We start from the raw sequence: 13,440 nt of genomic DNA, 5'->3' as shown, positions 1-13,440 counted from the left end.
GTTATCTTGCTTTCCACTCATTCTCCCGCGGGAATTCTTATGCAGAAGGTCAACTGTGTCTTAAAATTGATATTTTTGGCACACAAACAAAATGAAAAATTTAAAACCTATATAGAAAAGTTCCTGAATTGATCCTAAAAGGAAAAATGAGACTTCATCAGTTGGCTGGAACAGATCCAGCTGAAATTCTGGTGCCCTGTACCAATGCTGAGATTGTATCGTTATGGGTAGAGATATTGGCAAAGAGCTTGTTGTGAGTTTTTGGGAGAAATCAGCAAAAGGTACCCAAAAATCAAGTCACTTCAGTTTATAAAAAGAAACAATTGGATTCTCCCTCGTATAATAAAAGGAACTCCAAATTTTGGAGCTCCCACATTTTATACGGATGCCAATAAATCAAAAAGGGCAGGTTGTAAGTCAGAAAATCTGAGTAAAGTGGTGGGGGGGTCCTTATGATTCAGTTCAAAAATCAGAATTATATGCAATTCTCTTGGTGTTATCAAATTTTCAAGAATCTCTTAATATAGTCACTGACTCTCAATATTCAGAAAGATTTGTTCTACATATAGAAACTTCTGATCTAATTCAGGATAATTTGGACTTAACTTCACTCTTTCTTCAGTTACAATGAGTAATCAGAAATAGAAATAATCCATTGTATATAACATAGATCAGATTTGATATGGGTCCACCAGGCCCTCTAGCACAAGACAATGTTGAAATTGATCAACTATTGACAGGAAGAATATTAGAGGCCTCAGAATTTCATTTAAAAAAACACCATGTTAACAGCAAAGGCTTAAAAAGAGAGTTTTCTATCACTTGGCAACAAGCCAAAGAAATTGTGCAAAAATGTCCCACTTGTTCTTTATATAACTAAACTCCACTACCTGTAGGAAGTAACCCTAATGTTAACCAAAGAAATGAAATTTGGCAAATCACGTGTTTTATTTTATAGAGTTTGGTAAACTGAAATATGTGCACTATACTATAGACACATATTCAGGGTTCCAATGAGCAAAAGCCATAAGTTCTGAGAAGGCTGATTCAGTTATTACACATTTATTAGAAGTGATGGAAGTTATGGTTATGCCTACACAGATTAAGACTGATAATGCTACAGCATATGTCTCTAATAAAGTGAAAAGATTTTTTTTACATATTATAAGATAAAACATGTAACAGGTATAACTCACAATCCTGCTGGTCAAGCAGTCATTGAAAAATAGAATCATACTTTAAGGGACATGCTTAACAATCAGGGAGGGGTATTAAAACACCACAGAGATAGATTACATAATGCTTTATTGACCTTAAACTTCTTAAATGTTAATGAAAAACAAAAAACAGATGCACGACACTTGGTTATAGAAAAAAAACTGCTGAATTATTTCAGCCTATATATTTCAAAGATATCCCAATTTCAAAATGGACAGTAGGGAATGTGTTACACACTGGGGAAGAGGTTTTGCATATGTTCACACAGGAGAAGAGAAATTATGGGTTCCTTCAAAACTAATAAAATCAGATATCACAGAGGAAGATCACCTGAAGACCTTGGCCACACACAAGAAGAGAGAAATCAAGAAGACCAAACAGAACAGGTAATATAAATTGATAATCCCTTCACATGGGAACAACTCTACAACTGACTGAGACATAAAAAATGTCTCTAGCGGAATTTCAGCAGTGCATGGCCAACAATTCCTTGGCTATAATAGCCTCAATATTTATTATGCCATTCTTTTAATTGGCATTGATAAAATTGCTTTACAGTTTAATTTCATACTGAACATCTCTTACATTTATAATTTTAGAACTGTGTAATGCTTGTGAGAAATTATATGTTTGCAGAACAAAAGGAGTGAATACTGGAGATGCTGGACCAAACCTGACAGAATCCTCCTTCCAGCATGCTGAGACATTAACACATCTGTTTCAGAATCTTGCATGTTCCATAATTCTGCTTGTTTCTGCCTCAACTGCTTCAATTGGTGTTTCTCATCATGACCTGTTCCCAAGAGAGCTTTGAAGAAAGCTACAAATCTTAATTGGTCCAGCATTTTAGACTGTTCTAAACAGGACTTTTATTAACTCTTATTATTTTCTCAACATTCAAAGACTGGACCACAAATATTGCTTGCTTAATTAAACATGTTTTCATTTTTCTTTGGGTCCCCAGCAGTATTTCTGCATGTCCAAAATGTCAGCTAGAAGAAATCACTGATAATGATGTCCTATTTTTTTTAAGGGGGAATGGGTAGGTTTTTGGTTGTTTTCTGTGGCTACAAGTGTTTATTGTTGTTGGGAGATATTTATAAATTAATAATGGTCTTACTCAGAGTGAAACTGTTATGTCCAGTACGGGAACCCCAAAAGACCAGGGATACACTCTGCTGTAAATACATGAGGTTTTTAAAATTGTATACATGTTTGGATATGGGACATAAACTTCCTGTGGACACAGGAGAGGAATGTAGCCCTGAGATCTAGGGAAGCATGGTTTTTATGGGGCAAAACTGCAAGCAGGAACTTACATGCTTTGGCATTACATGATTGGGGAAGGGGAATTGACTTTTGAAATGATTGGTCCACTTTAGGTACTGAGACTACAAACAGTTCTAGCCTGGTCTTACGGGCCAGTTTCCTAGCAACTGTATAATTAGTGGGCAGGAAAGAATGCAGTAAGGGTAATTTGTCCCCTCAGGGCATTAAGGCTCATTCTTCCCCAAGGTGGCTGGATGTGTTTCCAACTAACTAGCCTTTATTCATGCTTCTGCTTTAAACTTTAAAACAATACCCACTGATTTTAAGTCTTTGGTCTCTCAAATCCACTTAGAATTAATGTAATTGAGATTTTAAAACTGAAATAAAATGAAGTTTCAAATCTTTCTTCCACCTGCTATTTTTCCCATAAGCTCTACTGTGTGCCTTCCTTGTGAAAGGAACCTGAAAATGTGCCAGTAGGCCTGGTTCTGATATTTTTTTTATTTCAATATTATTATTATTATTATTATTATTATTATTATTATTATTATTATTTTGGGTTTTTGAGACAGGGTTTCTCTGTGTAACACTGGCTGTCTTGAACTTTCTCTGTAGAACAAGCTGGCCTTGAACTCACAGATACTCACCTGCCTCAGCCTCCCAAGTGCTGGGATTAAATGTGCGTGCCAACATGCTTGGCAGGACTTTTCTGTAGCCTGATTGAAGTCATACTATGTAACTTAGAACATGTCCAGTGTTGTGAGTGTAAAGAGCTGGCAGGGGGCACAAGCCCTTGTTTTTTGGAGACAGGGTTTCTCTGTGTAGCCTTGCATGTCCTGGACTCGCTTTGTAAACCTAGATGATCTGGAACTCATACCACTGCTTGCCCCACTGAGGGTCACAGGCATATGACATCACATCTGGCTTTTGTTATAATCCTTAAAAATGATTTATAATCTCTGTCTACCTTCCCAAGACCAGGCCTGTTTTGACTGGGAGAGTCGGCACTCACTAAAATAAAGGGGGCCAGGGACCCAGGATTCTTTTTTCAGTGAGCAGGGACTGGTTGGGCCCTGGCTGAATAGAAGAATTTAAACTGGACACATTTAAACTGGGATTATGTGAATTTGTGGCTGGGGCTGTGTGTGCAATAAACTAGCTTTACTTACTAATGGAAGGGTGTGATTTTTCCCCCTCTCTTAGGAAGTGTAATTCTCATCTGATTGTTTGTTTTTATATGTATGAGTGTTTTGTCTGCATGGGTAGGTGTGCCTGTGTATCAGATGGAGGTGAAGGTGTGTGAAGAGGGCAGAAGAGGGAGCTAAAGTCCCTGGAACTGGACTTACAGATGGGGGTAGATACCAGGTGCAAAACAGAACTGGTCCTTGGCAATAACAAGTACTCTTAACCCCTGAATCATCGCTGTAGCCCCTGAACTATAAAAGGCATCCATCATCTCGTCCTCAGTGTTGTGGCATATTGGAAGAAATCCTCTCACAATATTGACCATAAGTCTAGAAGGAGGTCACTGAAATTTCTGGGATCCTGCGATGCTCTGCAGCCAGCATGACCTTGCCCCCGGTGCTATGGGGGTTAGTAAGGAAAGTGGAAACCACATTGCAGAACACCATCATTCTGGGTGTCAGAAGCCTGGCTTCTGTAAATATGTAAAGCTCTAGCCAGTAAAGTGATAGTAGACACTCCTCAGTGACAGGACAGCTGGGTATCCCAGGATACAGTAGAAAGCAAGAGTTGTGTGCTTGTTGAATATGACAATTGCCATGGCCCGAGAGCATAGATTTGTGTCACTCCAAATTCCATGTTCCAATGTGGAGGGAGTCCCATGAAATATTTATAATATCAGAACAGCCATAAATGCTCTTCAGTTAGACCTTAGAAAAGTGGGTTATGGCAAAGCATAGAAAACAGCTATGGGACTCCAATGCCATCAGGTGAAAATTTTAACATCAGGCCTGCCAGACGCTTGTGTTCTAGTTAGCACCACCCTACAGGTATTCATCAGTCCTAGGATACTAGGTCCAACAAAGAGGCTGGCAAGGAATGGCTAATAGGAGCTAAAGAGGGCCAAGACAAATTGTTATTAGGCTGTGGACATACTGTCTCCACCTCACTCCATTTCTGATTGGTCAGTCAGATCTGTCCACATGTTTCCTCTGTAGGAATTCTCATTCCTATGACGAGGTAGGTGGTCAGGTTCAGGGTTTGCAAATCTGTCAACGTGGGAGAGACATTCCCACCGAACTCCACAGACAACAAGTCAAATCCAAGAGCAAATGAGAAGGACAGACAGGCGACTGATACCAGAAACCACCTCAGTGTTCCAGAATTATAGAAAGATCCACACATACACATATAGCAGTATTCTTTCTCTGTCTGTCTGTCTCTACCTCTCTGTCTCCCTTTCTTTCTCTCTCTCTCTCAAACATATACACCCCAAATGAATCATGAACAGACTCTCAGAGTGTCTTGCTGGGTAATACAGATGACTGTGCTGTGGTGGCCAACAAAGAATAAATAGTAGAAGAAGCAGTAGCAGCAGATAATCAAGGGATCACTTAGAATTCTGGGATTGCCCTTGACAATGGCCAGGAAAGGCTTAGTACTTCACAAATTGATTTAAACCACAGCAGTGATAGCAAAGAAGCACAGAGATGTACCAAAACCTAGACCAGAAAACCCTAAAGGGCAGGCCAGATCATTAGTTTGGGGAGGTGGATTTATGTCACAGGCACACACTTTCGTATTTCATAAAGAGGAAATTGTCAGGCTCCAATCTTCCAGAAATCAATAAAACGGTTGAGGTGTCTAATGTTATCAATAAAAATAGCAAAGAAAAAACACGAGGGAAACGTGGGTACAAAGATACAGATATTCACTCACACAGAAATACCATAAAAGTGTGAAATTAGAAGCCATATGCATACAAAAGAACTGAATATATATTGTAGCCTTGACAACCCACAAATATGCCCTTGAGTTTTTCTGTTACTGCTCATGAGGCTAACCAGTTAGTCTGGTTTGTGGCCCCTTGGAGAAAACTAACTTTAAAATTCATTATTATTATTATTTAAAGAGGTAGTGAGTGTTCTTTTTGGAGGGAGGGAAATATTATTGATGATCCATGGTGCATTTCTTTTTTTTTCTTTGAAAATTTATTATTTGTAGAGTATTCTGTCTGCATACCAGAAAAAGGAGCCAGATCTCACTATAGATGGTTGTGAGCCACCACGTGGGTGCTGGAAATCAAACTCGGGATCTTTGGAAGACAAACCTGCACTCTTAAGCTCTGTGACGTCTCTCCAGCCCCATCGTTTATTATTATTATTATTTATTTATTTTTTCTTATCAGTTACATTTTATAAACTCTGTATCCCAGCCGTGTCCCAATCCCTCATTCCCTCCCAATCCCTCCCTCCCTCCCTCCCTCATCTCCTCCCTGCCCCTTTCCAAGTCCACTGATGGACTTGGAAAGTCTCCTCCCCATTCATCTGATCCTGTTTTATCAGGTATCTTCAGGACTGGCTGCAAAGCCCTCCTCTGTGGCCTAACAGGACTGCTCCTCCCTTCGGGGGTGGAGAGGCCAAAGAGCCAGTCATTGAGTTCCTGTTAGAAATAGTCCTTGTTCCCCTCACTTTGGGAAAACAATTGGTTACTGAGCTACCACAGGCTACCTCTGAGCAGAGGTTCTAGGTTATATCCATACATGGTCCTTGGTTGAATGTCAGTCTCAGAAAAGACCCTGTGCCCAGATATATTTGGTCCTTGTGGAGCTCCTATCCTTTCCCAATCAGACTAACTCCCCTTCTTTCTTATGATTCCCTGTACTCTGCCAAAGGTTTGGTCTTGAGTCTTTGCTTTGAAAACACTGCTAGTTAGAGTCTTTCAGATGCGCTCAGTAGACTCCTGTCATACATTCAATGCACATCCCATCTGTCTTTCTAAACGAGGATTGAAAATTCACCTTCTTTCATTTCCCCTACTTAACTAAAATGTTCTCAACTCTGGGCCTTTGATATGTTCTTTATCATCTTGTGCTGTTAAATCCCTCTTGTTTTCTTTAGGTTTCATAGTAGATTTTATAGTGACGTACACATTTCTCTGCATGGTCTATGGGTTTGTTTATGGTGGAGTAGCCCACAAAACTGTAAGCTTATAGAGAAAGAATTGTGTTTGCATGAATTATTTTCTGTGTGTTCAGGACTTAGCACAGTATTTGGTACCTAATGCACAAACAGTAACTATCTGGGGAAGGACAAATAACCTTTTAAACAGTAAATGGCTTTAACAATTTCTTCATAATTTGATAGTAATACAGAATTCCCACACAGAGGATGGGAGTATGTAGCATTTTATTTGTTAATGCCAGCCATTGTGCTATCTGTAATAAACTTCTCATGGAGTCTTTTTATCTTGTTCTGTTACTGTTGTGACTAGTATAGCCTCCTCTATGCCTGTTGCCTTCTCTCTGTTCTCTTTCATTTCTCCCATAACAAGTTACTTCCTTTAATCTTTAATGAGGTTTAGCATCTGGCTTTATCATATGCAAGGACTATCTGTATCTACCTGTTTTGTACAGGAGCTCGGAATAAAGCTTGGAAGTAGAACATTTGCATCACATATATGAGGTAAAGAAGGAGGAGAAAGAAAAGGAACAGGAGAAGCAAAGCATTGCTTTTCTTTATGCAGATGCTCTGCCATAAATAGGGAGGTTAACAGTCTCTGCCTTCCAAGCAAGATAGAAATTACAGATACAGCAACAGTGCTACTTATTTGGTATTAGTTTTTAACCTGGTCCCTCTCCTGACATTCACTCTGTACCTGCTTTGTACATAGTTGGGTTCATGTGCATGTACATTTTCTGCAAAGAATCTATGTTTTCATTAAATTTTATGAGAGGTCAGATCCTCAAAAAATGTCCTGGGTTTTGCATTCTGCCATACTTATCCCTAGGAGACCATGTCTGTGAATCTGATTACCTCCTCTCTGTACATCATTTGATGTTATGACTTCAGGATGCATCTTGAACCTTGTTTTCAAGAGAATGTTGTAAACATGCCCTAAACTTAACAGGCATTTTGTGCCTCATGAAAAATATTTCATCATAAAATGTTCTGTCTGAAGTGAGCATCTGAGATCATTGTAAAATGCACTCAGTTACCTTCATTTTAGTCATTAACATTATTAGAACTATTTATTGTTTTTCATTCCTTTTTTAAGAGACGTAAGCATGATGACCCTGGTGTAAGGGACTGTGTACACACTGTTAACTATGAAAATAAAACCACACATTCAGTACAAGCAAAACCTCCAAATATTGATAAGAATTAGGTTTAGATTTAGAGCCCCAAAATAATTCAGTTGAAATGTGAGGAAGACATTGAAACAGCAAGCTTTTAGAATATATATATATATATATATATATATATATGCACGTAACTATGATGAAAGGATGTACACATAAACACAACTTAAGAATTCTTCGGCATACACACAAAAGGTGGAACTTAATTAAGCAGGATTTGTTTTCCTTTCTGTTTTTTTGCCAGGAAATTTTTGAACATGTTCTTCCTCTCTCCTCCCCTCCCCTCCCCTTTAGCACTTTGGGGAGCACATTGACAGAGGTTCCCCACCCATGCAAACCACAATCATATACATATGCTTTCTTAGATTTTCTAACAAAATTCTTCTAGTTGCCACTCTGGGACCTGGCCTAAAAAATAATTGGCCTTTCCAAGTACATTCGTTAGACTGGGAGGTCCAAGCTCCCCCACCTCTCCTGTCCTAGGGCAGGCAGAGGCAGCACTGGACCCTCTGCACTTCCTTTCCGGGAGGACTGGCCCATTATCACTCTTCCTCAGGATGCATGGCACAAGTGTATCCCGAGGAACTCTGCACACTGCGCCCCAGCCTCCCAACCCCGGCGGCAGGAGGGCACAGTCCCGGGTACCAGCAGCCAGCACAGAAGCTCTTGTCTGGATGCAGGCAGGCTCTCCCGACCCGCCCAGCCCCCGGCTGCAACGCTGCGGTCTCTCCCCGCGACCGCCATCCTGCGGGTCCCTCACACACACCCACAGCCAGCCAAGCTCGGCTGCACTGGGATGGCTGCTGATACCCGTGGACCCGCTGCTCCTCCACCTCGGGACCCAACCCTCTCTCCTTCCCGCCTCCCAGCCGCGATGCCAGGCCCAGCACCACCTAGCCCACTGGAGGGCTGCTGGGGGCGGAGGCGGAGCCCAGAGGCAGAGGCGGGGGAGGAGCCCGAGAACGGAGGCGGAGCCCGGGGCGGAGACGGGGGAGGAGCCCGGGAGCAGAGGCAGAGTCAAGGGTTGTAGGCGGAGCCCGATGGGGGAGGCGGAGCCTAGGTGGGCGGAAACGGAGCCGGGGCGGAGGCGGAGCCCAGGGGCGGAGGCGGAGCCCAGGGGCGGAGGCGGAGCCCAGGCGGCGCCCGCCCCACATTCTTACCTGGCTTCTCCTAGTCTCAGCCGACCAAGATGAAGTAGTCCACTAGAGGAACCACGACCCCCGCCACCACGCCCGGGAAGCGGATTCCCATCGCCGCCCTCACCGCCGCCGCCCACCAGGCCCAGGCGAGCTCAGCGAAAACCTTTCAGCGTCTGTATCTATAGCGACGGCGCTTCCATCACGCTTGACAATGGAGGCGCGCACTGCGCCTGCGCTGCACCTCGTGCCAGCCCCTCCTCCGCCCCACCCGAGAGGGCTCGGACTTCGGGTTCTTCCGAGGCCGCTCGGACCCGCGGCTTGGAGAATGGGCGGCCGGGCGCAGCCTCGCCACGGAGGCTGAGCTCTTAGAGGCTGGGCCTCTGCCTCAACGTCCCCCTCCCCTATTCTTTATTTTCCTGGAGCGGGGTCTTTCCTTCCACCTTCTCTCTCCCTTTTGCAGGGGGAGAAGAAGGTGGAGGGGCGCTGGGTCCCTTGAAAAGTTTGCTCTTCTCTGCTGCCTGCTTGCCACTGGCAGCAGGGAGGAGATTCTCCCGCCCTCTGCTGGAAGCTTGGAATTTGCACCGCCGAGGCTTTTTGCTGCAAGTTTCCTGTTTATGTTGTGCAGATGGGGATTTTAGAAATATGCCACCAAGCTGGCGGGGGTAGGAAAAGACTTGCGCAATCTTCAGAGGCGCCAATGGTTTCTGGGCTGTGACCTGTTAGTGCAAGCTGAAATAAACCCATCTCTTCCTTAAGTTGCTTTTGGTAAGTGTTTTATCACAGCAACAAAATAAAATTATGACAAAGCCGTTTGGAAAAGTCAACCCTATAATTCATGACAGCAACTGACCTAATTTTGCCAAGCAAAAATTTCAGGTTCTTAGAGACAAGTTATTAGAACTTCCTCATTCTGAATTAAGGTTTCATTTACTTATTTTTTTTTTTTTTGCTTGTTTTTTGTTTTCTTATGGCTAGAGCTGGAACATGGCCAGTACAGTGTTGTCCTGGCATGAACAAAGCTCTGGGTTCAGCCCACAGCAGGAAAAGCATGGAGTATGGGTTAGTTCATAGCTGTAATTCCAACATTTGGGAAGTAGAAGCAGGAAGGTTAGGAGTTCATGGCTTGCCACTATCTTTGTCTTTAAAAATCAAAACATAGCAGAGCATGGTGGTGTTATGGTTTTAAAGCCTGAACTCAGAAGATAGAGGCAGGTGGAGCTCTGTGAATTCAAGGCCAGGCTGGTCTACAAAGCAATCTCCAGGCCAACCAGAATTACATTATGAGACCCTGTCTGGACTTTTTGGTTTGGATGGCGGATACATGTATAAAATGGATTTCATACTAAAAGTGTAAAATGTAATGAGAACATTCACAGCTTTTACTTTTAAAAAAAGATTTATGTATTTATTCGTATGTTCACAATGTTCTGCATGCATGTATCTCTGCATGCCAGAAGAGGGCACCAGATCTCATTATAGATGGTTGTAAGCCACCATATGGTTGCCTGGAATTGAATTTAGAGCCTCTGGAAGAGCAACCAGTGCTCTTAACCTCTGAGCCATCTCTTCAGCCCCCAGAGCTCCTACTTTTTGTTTAGTTTTTTTTAATGATTCTTTATTAATTACACTTTATTTACTTTGTATCTCCCCTGTGGTTCCCTCCCTCCTCCTGTTCCAGTCCCTCCCCTCCTCCACCCTCTTCATGCATGCCCTTCCCCAAGTTCACTGATAGGGGAGGTCTTCTTTTCCTTCCTTCTGATCCTAGTCAATTATGTCTCATAAGGAGTGGCTGCATTGTCTTCTGTGGCCTGGCAATGCTGCTTCCCCCTCAGGGGGAGGTAATTAAAGAGCAGGCCAATCAGTTCATGTCAGAGACAGTCCCTGTTCTATTATAATGGAACCCACTTGGATACTGAACTGCCATGGGCTACATTTGTGCAGGGGTCTTAGGTTATCTCCATGCATGATCCTTGGTTGGAATATGAGTCTCTGGAAAGACACCTATGCTCAGATTTTTTTTTTGTTCTGTTGCTCTCCTTATGGAGTTCCTGTCCTCTCCAGATCTTACTGTTTCCCACTTCCTTCCTAAGATTCCCTGAACTCTGCCCAAAGGTTGCCCATAAGTCTCAGCATTTGCATTGATAGTCTTCAGGGCAGAGGCCTTTCTGAGGTCCTCTGTGTCAGGCTCCTGACTTCTTCCCTCTTTTCACCTTCTTCTGATTTCCATTCTCTTTGCCTTTCTGAATAGGGATTGAGCATTTTAGCCAGAGTACTCCCTATTGATTAGTTTCTTTAGGAGTAGAGATTTTAGTAGGTTAAACCAGCTTCTACTTTCAATGCCAGTCCTAACTGTGTATAAGTTCGTTAAGTTGTTTAGACTTTGGGTCTGATTAATTTGATATGTAATTCTTACAAATGAAAAGTTTATTTTGTTTCACATTCTCCATAAAGGTGATCCAAAAACCTTATTTTTAATTTATATTATTTTTAATGGAAGTAGAGTATGTACATGTGCATGCAGGTGCTTGGGGAGTCCACAAGAGGGCAGTAAACCCCTTGGAGCTGAGTTACAGGCAGTCATAGGCCTCCTGGTGTGGATGCTAGGAACTGAATGCAGGTTCTCTTCAAGAGCAACATAGTACATGAAATCATCTCTCCAGACCTAAATTAAAAAATCTTTAGGTCCAATCTCATCCACCCAGACCTTGTTCCATTTTTCTGGATAGAGGAAAGTCAGGGTCTGTGGAAGTCATAGTTTGAATTATACCAATGGAGAGTAGGAAAAGCTGAAACCTAGGATCCTAGCTACTCTGGATGTGCTGACTCTTTCGGTTATGGCAGGCTGTACTTAATCTGAAAGGAAATGTTACATATCACAAAAACACTGTGTGTACAAAGTGGCCAAACATGCAGCCAGTTGCTCTGGATCAGCTGAAGGTTTAACCGGACAAACAATAGAGCTGCTTTCAAAGTGAACTTCCATTTCCAGGACTTGAAGGAAACACTGGGACATAAGCTCTTAGGAGAAACCTGTGGTGAGCAGGGGCCTGTGCCAAGGAGTGTAAAGAATTAGGAAAGAGAGGACTCGGGAATCATCGCATAGATCTGTCCATCTCATAAGCTTTTGCCAGTGCATTCCCTGTGCCTCACCTTGTGCTAAGAGGCAGGCAGATGACAATCAGAAAGTCAGAGGCTCCTGCCTTCCCAAGCCTCATGATGTAGCAAAAGAGAAAGCAGTCAGTCTAGAACACAGTCATTGTCAACAGGCAGTGACAGAAAGCACTAGCTGTCTTTGGCAAAGACCAGTTGAGCAAATGCTTAACTCAGAAGCCTGTTATAGTTTCTGAAGAAAACAGATTACATCAGCACTTACTCAGAAGTCACCCAAGCAGGCTAAAGAGTGCTGTGTTTAAAACGTGTGTGTGTGTGTGTGTGTGTGTGTTAATTCTGCTACAGCCTCATGTAATATGACAGCTGTAGTGAAGACAGACAAACATCTCCACAGATCACTGTTTTGCCAGGATATCCAACAGAGTCCTCAGAGAATGGCTTGGCATATATATTTGGTTATTCATGACACCGTTTCTCTGTGTAGCCTTGGCTGTCTTGGAACTCTGTAGACCAGGCTGGCCTCAAACTCACAGAGATCTGCCTGCCTCTGTTTCCCAAGTGCTGGGACTAAGGTGTGTGCCACCACCACCCAGGAAGAATATAATTTTTAACTCTTCATATATCACTAAAAAGTATATGAAGTAATATAATATTTTAATCACAATATTTAGCCATTCTACAAAGTACAAATATTTAAACTGCTCTATGCTGAACATCCTAAAGACAGTCTGCCCTCCATGCCCATATATTTCATATCTTCAAAGTCAACTGAATACAGGTGGAAAATACTGAGGAGGAAAATCAAAAGCAGCCATGGTGGCTCATGTCTGTGGCCCATGTAATCCCAGCAATTTGGAGGCTAATGTGTGGGGGGGTGAGCAGGAGAGTTGAAGGCTGCCAGGTTTACACAGTGAGCATCAGTGAGAAGAGATTACATTTAGTAAGACCTGCTTTGCCAAGAAAAAGAAAATAGAAGGAAGGGGGTAAAGGAAGGGAGAGAGGGAAGTAAGGAGGGAGGAAGGGAGGGAGAAGAAGATGCACAGAGGAAATGAGGAAGGAAGAAGGACATTTTTTAACTTCATGTATTCTGAATATGTACAGATAATCTTTACTTGTTTCTATTTCCTAAGAAATACTCTAGTGACTACTTATGTAACAGTGACACCTAAAGATGATTTCAACTTTAAAGTCTGTAAAAGGTTTGTTTTACACAAATGCTAAATTCTTTAGTGTAAAAGACTGGAATATGTTTGAAGATGCCGTGTTGAAACCCAGTACATTTTCTTGCTAGCCTAAAAAATTAATAAGTAAATGTGACAGGGACATCCAAAGATTTAGATCTGTGTGAGAGAATCTTGAACTAAACAACTGTGCATATCA

The 13,440-nt window shown here is 42.4% G+C and overlaps 1 pseudogene; it reads right to left on the bottom strand.

Moving 5' to 3' along the window:
• Positions 1-9,061, bottom strand: part of LOC132650714 (single-stranded DNA-binding protein, mitochondrial-like) — a 30,887-nt pseudogene extending 21,826 nt beyond the window's left edge.
• Positions 9,062-13,440: the final 4,379 nt, after the last annotated feature.

Source organism: Meriones unguiculatus (assembly GCF_030254825.1).
Source record: "Meriones unguiculatus strain TT.TT164.6M chromosome 13 unlocalized genomic scaffold, Bangor_MerUng_6.1 Chr13_unordered_Scaffold_28, whole genome shotgun sequence".
Classification (NCBI taxonomy): Eukaryota; Metazoa; Chordata; class Mammalia; order Rodentia; family Muridae; genus Meriones; species Meriones unguiculatus.
Note: the sequence above shows the minus strand (reverse complement) of the source record. Positions and strands in the feature narration are given on the sequence as shown.